Raw genomic sequence first — 11,096 nt, 5'->3', positions numbered from 1 at the left:
ACCCCACCCCACCCCACCACTTCCTCTCCTCAGCCTCCCATCACCCCACTTTCTCCCCTGTGCTGCTATGGTCGCTGTGCTCTCCCTACCCCACCCCTGAGCTTAGCAGGCAGGAAGGGAGCCCCTTTGCATGTTACAGGGAGTGGTGGATGGGGCACTGCTCAGCCAAGTGCTGGCCAAGGCTGCCTCAGTGGGCCCAGGGGCATTCTGGGAAAGGAATGTGGTGGGCAGCGGAGCTGCTTTAAGGCAGCACTTCATTCCCCCCCCCTCATTTTCTCCCTCTCTCTTTTTAAGGGATGTTGTGGAGGCTGCAGCGCCAGGATGCCACGCCAAGTGCTGATGATGGGTCTCTGCGGGGGTGGGGGGGCGGACTCTGTGGCTGTAATGGTACCACTGAGGGCCAGGAGGGCCTCAGTAGGTGCAGAGTGCACATTTTAAGCAGTCTCCTATGAGGGGCAATTCCTGAGTCCCAGGCCATTGAGGGCTTTAACAGCTAAAGCCAGCACCTCTCAGCTGAGGAGGAAATTGGAAGCCAATGACGCTGCAAGAGATTTGGGCTAATATGGCCCATCTTGTGGACAACCCCAGGCGGAAGTCTGGCTGCAGCATTCTGAACCAATTGGCATTTCTTGGCTGTCTTCAAGGGCAGCCCTATGTAGAGAGCATTATAGTAATCCAGCCTGGAAGTGATGAGGGCATGAACTACTGAGACGAGGTCTGATTTCTCTCAGAAAGAGCACAGTTGGTAAACCAGATGGAATTGGCAAAAGGCACTCCTGGGCACTGCAGCTGCCTGCGCGACCACAAGAAGCTGTGGGCCTGATGCTTGGGGGGGGGGGGTCACACGGCCCCAGTGAGAACAGGCTGAGCACTTCCCGCACGATCACCAGAGTTCTGCGTGTACCATTAGCCTCCCTGCACACGACTGCCTCTGCACACGGGCAAGTTGAGCAAATAGCCCCCAACCACCTGCATCAGAGCCCTCCCTTCAGAGTCAGCTACCCGGGACAGAGCCGGAGCAGGAACTTGGCAACGCCTCGAGGCTGCCCAAGCCCCGGTCCACCAGGTGGGGCGGGGGCGGGACGAGGGCTTATGGGCAGGCTGAGCTGGGGCAGCCTTTGCTGAGCCAAGCCAGTGGGGGATTTCCAGCGGCGTTGCTCTGGTGCGGGGCCTCTTCCCCGTCGAAGGGCCTCGGCGCCTGGCTCTGGGTCAGCGGGTGGGCGGGAGGAGGCTGGGGTGTTGCTGCCCCTTTTGCCCTGGTGGCCAACGCGCGGGCGCCTGGCTTGGCAGCGCTGCATGCGCCCACCTGGGTGTGCACACCTTCCCGGAGGAGGCTTGAGGGCTAGCTGTCCTCAGTCCAGTGGCCTTTGCCCGGACATTGGTGCCCCAACATTCCCGTGGCTCTTGTTGGCCACTGTGCGTGCGGGAGGGCTGTTTGTGCCAGCCTAGCTTGATCCTGCCCACAGCCCCCACTCCCTGGCTGCTGGGGGAGGGGGATGCAGCAGGGGTGGGCAGTGGTGACGACCCCCCCCCGCTGCAAGGAAGCCTACGTAGCTGCAGCTGCACGCGCTCGCATTCGTGTCCTTGGGAGTTTCGCCTCTCCCTCCGCTCCCGCCTCCCCCTTCCCCACTGTAAGCTCCCCGGGGCCGGAGTGCTTTCTGTTATGTTGCCGCGCACAAGGCAATATACTGCATTCGCATCACGATGAAGACAGTGCTTTTGAGCGTGTGGAGAGCGTCTGTTCCGCCCGCCGAATAAGCGCAACCACTCGGAGGAGAGACCGGGCTGGCCGCCCGCAAGGCATCCGCCTCGCTGGGGAGAACGAGCAGGCGCCGATGGGGCGCTGTCGGCCGGCCCCTCGCGCAGCCCGGGCGCCGGCGCCTTTCCGCGCTGCGGCTGCTCGCGCGCGCGCCCCGCCCGCGCCCCCGGCGGATGGGGGGCGGCCGCCGCGTGGCTGGCTGAGCAGCGGCGCCGCCGAGCCAACGAGCGCTCCGTCGCCGGGACCGGCAGGCCGGCCGCGGCCAATGGCAGCGCGAGGCGGAGGGGCCGCGAGCGCCCCGCGCTGACGTCACTGGCTGCTGATCCCTCCCGGGCGGGGCGGGGCGGCACATGCGCCCGGCGCGGCGTGAGCAACGCTGCGCGGGGCGCGGCGGCGCGAGGCGAGTTTGCCCGGCGACAGCCGCCCCGCACCTGCCCGCCTCGCGATGATGTCACCGCGGGGCGGGGCGGGGCGGGGCGCCGAGGCGGGAGGCCGAGCGAGGGGTCCGCGGGCGGCCCGCGCAGGCGCCGCGGGGCGCCGCGCGTCCAGCCGAGGCGGCCGCCGCTGGGCCCGCCTTCCGAGGCCGGTCGCGGGAGAGGCGGCGGCCGGGCTCGCCCCGGCGGCCGCCCGAAGTCCCGGCGCCGCCTGGCTGGCGCGGAGGAGCCGCGGCCCGGGTCCCCTGGCTTCGCCTCTCCCGGCAGGCGCCGTGCTTGCCGCGGGCTCCGGCCGCTCGCTCAGCCGCGCGGCGGGCGAGCGCAGAGCGTCGGCCGGCGGGCCAGGGAGCCTCGCTCGGCGGGTCAGGCGCCCCGCCGTTCCGCCCGGAGCTCTGGGAAGCCCGGGTAGCCAGGGCTCGGCCTTACTTGTTTGTCTGACGTGACGTTTTGTCCCGTCGTGTCCGCCTCTTCGGGACCCCCCGACCGCAGCCCGCCAGGCCCCTGCCCTGCGCGCTCTCCCGGGGCGTGCTGGAGCGGGCTCAAGCTCGTAACGCGACTTTTGGGCCGCCTTCAAGGGCCGAACCCTCCCATGGTGGCCTGCGGGATAAAACACCGTACAGCCGTGCATAAATAGGCCACAAGTAAACATCCAATAAAATGCTATAAAAACATTACGTCAATAAAAGCTGCAGTCCAGAGATTATGGGAAGGCCGGTTAAACTATGGAATTCGCTACCACCAGGTATAGTAATCACCACCACTTTGGGTGGCTTCAGAAGGGGATTGAGCCAATTCCTGGAGAAGGCTGTCAGTGGCTACCAGTACTGATAGCCATGTGCTCCCTCCAGTACCAGAGGCAGTGAGCCTACGTACACACTGGGGAACATGGGCAGGAGGGTGCTGCTATGCTTGTGTCCTGCTTGTGGGTTTCCTGTGGGCAGCTGGTTGGCCACTGCGTGAACAGAATTCTGGATGAGGTGGGCCCTGGGTGTGATCCGGCCTCAGGGCTTGTCTGATGTTCTTATGCAAAGAAGGGGCCTGAGGAACCCGATGGGAGCCGATTCCAGAGGTGTTAGGGCAGTGCCAAGAAGACCCCTCCTTTGTACTCACAGCCTAACTGCCCCTGGCAAATGAGAAAGGCCTCTGCTGGTGACCTGAGAGTGCAGGCAGGCGGGTCCTTCATGTACATTGGGCCCAAGCCATTTAAGGGTTTAAAGATTAAAACCAACACTTTAAATTGGGCTTGGAAACACACTGGCAACTAATGCCGCTGGCGCAGTAACAGTGTCATATGATCTGACTGCCCCGTCCGCACCAGTATCTGGGCAGCTGCATCCTGCACCAACTGCAGTTTCCAAACTGTCTCCAAAGGCAGCCCCGTGTAGTGCACATGACAGTAGCCTGGATGTCACCAGAGCATGAATGACCAAGGCAAGACCTTCCCTCTCCAGACAGGGCAGTTGGTGAATCACCCTAAGCTGGTAAAAGTGCCCCTTGCCACCCACGCCACCTGAGCCTCCCCCATTCGTGCCGAGTCCAAACTGCCCACTTGGTCCTTCTGGGGAGTACAGCCCCATCTAAGGCCAGATGTATTTCTCTATCCAGCTGTAGTGGTCAGTTTCCCAACTTTCCCTCCATCTTGTCTGGATTACATCTCAGCTTGTTTGCCCTCATCTATTCCACACACACACCCCTCCAAGCATGGCTTTCAGCATTCAACAGCCTCCCCAGGATCGTTACATGGAAGCTTTAAGCATCATCTGCATGTTGATGGCATTTCAGCCTCAACCTCTGCATAGCTTCCCCCAGAGGTTTTATGTTGATGTTGAAGAGCATGGAGGACGGGATGTAACCTTGTGGTGCCCCATAGACCAATGGCCATGGGGTGGATCATACACCTCCCAGCACCACCTTCTGGGATGGCTCATCCAGGAAGGGCTGGAGACACTGTAGCACACTGTAGCACCCTATGCAGAAGGAGACCATAGCCTATGGCATAGAAAGGCGAGGCTGGACAGCTGCCTGCCAGGGGTGCTCTGACCTGGATTCCTGCCCTGAGCAGGGGGCTGGACTCGATGGCCTTGTGGGCCCCTCCCAACCCTGCTATTCCATGATTCTATGAAAGCCCCTGATTTGTCCACGGGAACCAACAGGGTGGTGCTCCCTGGTCCATTCCCTGGCATAAGCCATCTGTTAAGGCAACCAAGGCTGTTTCCATCCCAAAGCCAAGCCTGAACCTAGACAGGGATGGGGCCAAATAATCATCAGCATCATCCAACACTGCCAGGAGGTGAGAAGCCACCACAGGCTCCAGCACTACAGAACTGATACTGGGCAGCCGTCCCCGCTCGCCCCACCGGAACATCTCCGACCATCGGAGTTGCTCTTTCCCAGAGCGCGTTCAGGCAGCGACGAGCTTTGCGATCTTCGCCCCGGGCAGCGGAGCGACAGCCGGCCAGCGTGGGCAGGGGGTCGGCCCAAGATCTGCCTGGTCGAGCCGCCTCCTCTCCTGCCTTCAGGAGCCCGTGTCGCCTGGAGCGCGCCCCTAGCTGTCTCTCGGCCTCCGTCCTCCGTCGGGGAAATGGGGGGAATAGCCGCCGCCGCCTCCCTGGAGAAAGGGGCGCAGAGATTCCCTTCTCGGGCCCGCAGCCCCCCGGGGCCAGGCCCCACCGGCTGACCGGGCAGCAGCAACGAGGAGGCTGGGCTGCTTTTCGCGCCCGGAAACACGGCGCGCCCGTCTCCAGGCCCGCTGCAGCGGGCAGGCGCGGGGAGGCGGGAGGCTGCTTCCTGCCCCCCGCCGCAGGCCAGCAGGCGAGCCCGGCAGCCGCGGCCCCGGCGAGCGGGGCCCTTGGGAGGGTGGCCCCCGGCGGCACCCAGCCCGGCGCGGGGGCGTCCTCGCGCTCGTCCTCCGCGCGGCTTCGGCAGCGGGCGGCGCAGCGTGGCGAGGCGCAGCGGCGCGCCGCGCGCGGCCGCCTGGGCCCCTCCGCTCCGCTCCGCTCCCCTCCCCTCCCCGCGGCGGGCATGCGGCGCTGCCATTGGCTCCGGGGGCGGCGCGCAGCCACTCAGCGGCCGGCAGGCGCCTGTTTCCAGAGGAACGCGCCAGCCGCGCTGGCCGGAGCCGCGGCAACGCCGCGGGCGGGCGCGGTGTCCGCAGCCCCTGCGGCGGCCTGCGCGGTCAAGGGCAGGGCAGGCAGCGCAGCGCAGCGCAGCGCAGCGCTGCAGGAGGAGGGGCGGGCTGGGCTGGCCGCAGCGGCTCCCCTGGTGGCCCAGGCCCAGGCGCCTCCTCCTTGGCCTGCCGCAGCCGCCCTCCCGGGAAGCGGCTTCTCTGGGCCGAGAGGAAGGCGGGGCGGGGGAGGACAGGGGGAGCTGGACCAGGCAGTTCTGCGGCCCTTCCCACGGGGCAGCTGACTTGTTCCATTTTACATGGTGGACCGAGGCAGAGCGCGCGGAAGTCGCCCGTGGAGGCGTTCAGGACGAGGCTGGACAGCCCTCTGTCGGGGATGCTCTGACCGGGATTCCTGCACTGAGCAGGGGGCTGGACGCGATGGGCTCAGGCCCCTCCCAACCCTACTATTCTGTAATTCTAGTCCAACAGGTGAGTTTCTAGCTGAACAGGGACTGGAGCCCAAGGCTCCGTGGGGGCAAATCCTGTGCTCTAACCTCTGCACCGCACTGCCTCCCATTCCACTGCGCCACAGATATGTCTATGGAACCTGTTTGGCAGGGAGGAGGGAGTGGGGGGAAGGGCAACCAAACAGATGCCCAGCAAGGCCACCAGCGGAGATGTCCAGAGTACTACATGGCCCAGCTGCAGCTTGTCCGAAACGCAGCAGCCAGATTGATAACAGAGACCAGGTCTGAGCCTAGAACACCATATCTCGCCCAATTGCACTGCCTGCCTGTATGTTTCCAAGCCCAGTGGAAAGTAAAGTGATGCACATTGGGGCAAAAAATCCCAACTTCAAGTATAGCCTGATGGGATCTGAGCTAGCAGTGACTGACCAAGAAAAGATCTTGGAGTTGTGGTGGACAGGTCACTGAAGATGTCAAGCCAGTGTGTGGCCGCTGTAAAAAAGGCAAACTCCATGTTAGGCATGATTAGAAAAGGGATTGAGAATAAAACTGCCAACACCTTACTTCCCCTATGCAAATCTATGGTGTGGCCACACTTGGAATACTGTGGCCAGTTCTGGTCACAATACTTTAAAAAAAGATATTGTAGCACTGGAAAAGGTGCAGAACAGGGCAACTAAAATGATCAAGGGGCTGGAGCCTCTCCTCTATGAGAGAAGGCTACAACAGCTGGGATTGTTTAGCTTGGGAAAAAGGGGGGTCAGGGGAGACATGATGGAGGTGTACAACGTTATGCCTGGTGTGGAGAAAGTGGACAGGGAGACATTTTTCTCCTTCTCTCAAAATACTAGAACCCAGTGGGGTCACCCTGTGAAGCTGATTGGTGGGAGATGGAGTACTGTGTCCAGTTCTGGGCACCACACTTTAAGAAGGATGCAGACAAACTGGAGAGGGTTCAGAGGAGGGCAACAAGGATGATCAGGGGATGGAAACAAAGCCCTATGAGGAGAGACTGAAAGCACTGGGCATGTTTAGCCTTGAGAAGAGAAGACTGAGGGGAGATATGATACGCTCTTCAAGTACTTGAAAGGTTGTCACAGACAGGAAGGCCAGGATCTCTTCTTGATCATCCCAGAGTGCAGGACACGGAATCATGGACTCAAGTGACAGGAAGCCAGATTCCGGCTGAACATCAGGAAAAACTTCCTGACTGTAAGAGCAATACGACAATGGGACCCATTCCCTAGGGAGGCGGTGGGCTCTCCCACACTGGAGGTGTTCAAGACGAGGCTGGACAGCCATCTGTCAGGGATGCTCTGACTTGGATTCCTGCATTAAGCAGGGGGTTGGATGCGATGGCCTTGTAGGCCTCTTCCAACCCTACTATTCTATGATTCTATGAGATTCGGGATAGATAAAAGGAAGGACGTCTTCACACAGCGCATAGTCAAACTATGGAATTTGCTACCTCAAGATGTAGTGATGGCCACCAACTTGGATGGCTTTAGAAGGGGGGTGGACAAATTCCTGGAGAAGGTATCGGTGGCTACTAGGCTTGAACGCTCTGTTCTCCCTCCAGTACCAGAGGCAGCGAGCCTATGAACCCCAGATGCTGGGGAACATGGGTGGGAGGGTGCTGTTGCACTCGTGTCCTGCTTGTGGGTCCCTGGTCGACAGCTGGTTGGCCACTGCGCGAACAGCATGCTGGACTAGATGGACCCTTGGTCTGATCCAGCCCAGCTCTTCTTATCTTCATGGTGCTGATCGTGGCGTATAAAGCCTTACACGGCTTGGGACCAAGATGCCTGACGGAGCTCCTCTTCCAGTATGTCCTTTGGGGATTTGTTTCAAATGAGAAGTGGTATGTAAGTATTGCTAAGAAGTAAATACTAAATAACCTCCCTGCACACTAGAGGCACGCTGAGTGTCTCCTCCAAGAGAGCTTCAGAGGATGGCAGCAAGAGGGCCTTCTCAGTGGCGCGCCCCCCCGACTGTGGAACGCTCCCCCAGCAAGGTCCATCTGGCACCAACATTGTCATCTTTTCAGTGCTAGATTAGGACTTTCCTCTACTCCCAGGCACATCACAGGATATGATGGGACTTTTTAGTTTTTTTATTGGGTCCTGGTAGTTTTATTGCTAATGTATTAAACTGCTTGTAAACTGTTTCAAATTCTTGAATGTTAAAGGTTTTACATTCTGTTTTATGATGCTGTGAACTGCCCAGAGAGCCTTGGCTGTTGGGCAGCATAGAAATGAGACAAATGAATGGGGAATGGCTGCCCACTTGTTGTGTAGGGCAGGCTGAGACGGAAATGTCCACTGTCCCCAAGCTGAGCCCTGGGGAGGAGCTCTGAGAGAGCAGAGGGGGCGTCTTCAAGCAGAGGCTGGACAACCATCTTGTGGGATGCTCCGGCTCTCGACTTCATGCATAGGCTACTCGGTGTGGGCCCCCAAGCTCCCTCCAGCTTTGGGAGTTTGCAGGATCAGCCCCTGAGCCAGAGGCCCCAGCCCAGGACGGGTGGGAGCCAGGCTTCATGCAAAGGGACCCTCCCTCCCCTGGAGACTCTTTGGACTGCCTGGGTTCCAGCTCCTGCTCAGCACCTCTCTCCAGCATTCCCTTGGCTGGAGGCTGCATGCCTCTGGGCAGCCACTCCTGTGCCAGGCCTGGGGACACAGCAGGCTCCTCTATCCCTGCAGCTGCTGGTGGGGGTAGAGTGTGGCTTCAAGAGAGCCCAGTGCTGCCCCTCCAGGTTGGCTGGTGTCCAGGCGGCCCTGGGGGTGCAGCACCCCCAAGGGATTGGGGCACTGGGACTGTCACTCGGAACTGTGCGTGTGTGTATGTGGGGGAGGTGGGGCCTCCTTTGGTCTCACCCCCCAGATGGGCCCAGTGCAGCAGGCTGGGGGCAGGCGGGGGGATGGACCCAAGGGATTACGATCCATTCAGGGGGCCAGAGGGAAATTCCCTGATCTCAGCCAGGGGATTCCTCTTATCTGTGCCCCCAGCCAGCCTGTCCTCTGCTTTCCCTCCTCAGCAGACTGACGGTACCCACAAAGAGCCAAAAGTAAAGTTTTCTCCTCCTAGATGCAAATAAATAAATAAAAGCTCCAGAAAAACACATTTCATGAGCGAGAGCGAGCACAGGAGCCCGCCCCAAAGACGCTCTTTTGCCTTCGCCCCATTGCAGCGACAGCAGACGCGCTGCAGTGTTTGGGCACGGCCCCTCCAACCATCTCTTCCGCTCCAGCAGCCACAGCCAATCCGGGCTCGCAGTCCCAGCAGGAAAAGCAACTGCCATGGAAACAGCATCACTGACTCAGGGTGCAGGCAACCAGCACCGCCTTCGCCGCCGCCTCTGCGCCAAGCAAGTGCCCAGAAGGCTGGCGGGGGCTCATCTGGGCACTCAGTCCCTGGCAGCTGCACCAGCCCGGGGGCGGGGGGGGGCACACGTGGTGCTCTGTCAGAGCCTGCAAAACTTTTCAGGGGCTCAGCAACCACCACGAGGGCCTCAGCTTGGTTCCAATCAGTGCTGGGTGCTGGGCAGAAGCTGGCCTGGAACCATCTCCCAGATCCCTGCTGTGTAGGCTGGGCTAGCGTGGACACCCTGCCCAAGCCCACAGGCCCCAGGCCTTTCTTGTGCTTCCCATAGTGCATGGCCAGGGTTGGGCACTGAAGACCTGAGGGGGGCAGGGCAAATCCCCGCTGAGCGCAGCCCTCACTGGCTGCCAGACTCAGGGTCAGATCCCTGCCCAGCTCACAGGGAGGGGCCGTGGCTCAGTGGCAGAGCCTCTGCTTGGCATGCAGAAGCTCCCCGGCTCAATCCTTGGCGGCACTTCCAGGTAGGGCTGGAAGGACCCCAGCCTGGCCATGCTCCCTCCTTGGCCTAGATAGGCCAAGGGGGCGCTGGCTTGATATAAGGACGCTTCCTCTGTTCCTCCCTCTTTCTCAGCCCAACACCTGCACATGGCTGATTTTGACATGGAAAAGTTAAGACAGGAGCCATAAAGCCAATTTTCCCAGATCCGGTATTTTGCTGCTGCAGTTAATCATTTCTCTAGGGAAGTGGTCCTCATAAGGAGAGCCTGGCTGCTGATCAGACGCATGGTCGATCTAGCTTGGCATCCTGTTCTCCACCCTGGGACAGCTGGATGCCTCTGGGAGCCCACAAATGGGATGAAGCAATCGCCCCCCACCCCTGTTGCCCTCCAGCAGCTGGTATTCAAAGGTACCCTGCAGCCCCTGTAGCTGGGGGTCGCTAGAGCCGTCACAGCATGTGCTCGTGGACACGCTCCTCATCTTCCAGGAATGCACTGAACTCTCATGAGAGACGTTGAAGCTACTGGCCGCCTGACGCTCCTGTGGCAGCGAGTTCCCTCTTCCGATCACTCCTTTTAATTCCAGAGACAACCCTGCAAGGTGGGCCACTGCTCGTCTGCCTTTTGCAGATGGGAACTGCACCCGCTGCAAAGGCAACAGGGAGAGATAGTGGCAGGGGAGGGATCTGGAAGCAGGCTGTGCATGCCAGCCCACTGCCGTGACACTCCAGCCACAGGACTAGGTGGCAGCAGGCCAGCACCTCCTGCGGTGGGAAGTAGCAGCCTGGCCCACCATCCCAAAGGAGGCCTTGAACACTCACGCGAAGGGCTGATATGCCAAGGGGCAGGGGCAAAACCACCAGAAATCCGCACCAATACATCGCCAAAGCCTGTCATAAATGGCTTCCAGCTGTATATTGCCATACAACAGGGATGTCCCTCACCCTGAGAATCTGACTTGGATTCCTGCATTGGGCAGGAGGTTGGACTCGATGGCCTTGTAGGCCCCTTCCAACCCTACTATTCTGTGATTCTATGACCCCCATCTGGGGCTCCCTGGAAGAAGGGAGGGCTCCCAGTGGGATCGAAGCAGCACATCACGTAAGACAGACCTCCAGAGTTCCATCCTTGGGCCACGTGCTGGGATGTGTGGTGGCTTCTCAGCCCCAGGTGTTACTGGATGCAAAGGATTATCTAGATCCATTTCAATCTGGCACGGGCCTGTTTAAGGGACAGAGACGGCTTTGGTCACCTTGGTGGAAAATCCACACTGGGAACTGGGCGGGGGGAGGGGTAGTGTCCCTGTGGGTTCTGCCAGACCTCTCAGCAGCATTCGCCGTGGTATCCTTCTGGAATGCCTGGCTGGGCTGGGACTTGGAGGCAATGATATATGGTGGCCCCGTTCCATCTTGGAGGGGCTGTCTCGGAAGGTGGTGCTGGGGGTTCCATGGCCTGCAGGTGTCAAGGGCTCCTTGGAGGTCTCTCTCTGTCTAAACCAGTAGCCAAGTCCAGACA

The sequence above is a fragment of the Heloderma suspectum genome, chromosome 10, assembly GCF_057233095.1.
Source record: "Heloderma suspectum isolate Gila_16-S chromosome 10, 16-S_ref, whole genome shotgun sequence".
In the NCBI taxonomy this organism is placed as follows: Eukaryota; Metazoa; Chordata; class Lepidosauria; order Squamata; family Helodermatidae; genus Heloderma; species Heloderma suspectum.
Note: the sequence above shows the minus strand (reverse complement) of the source record.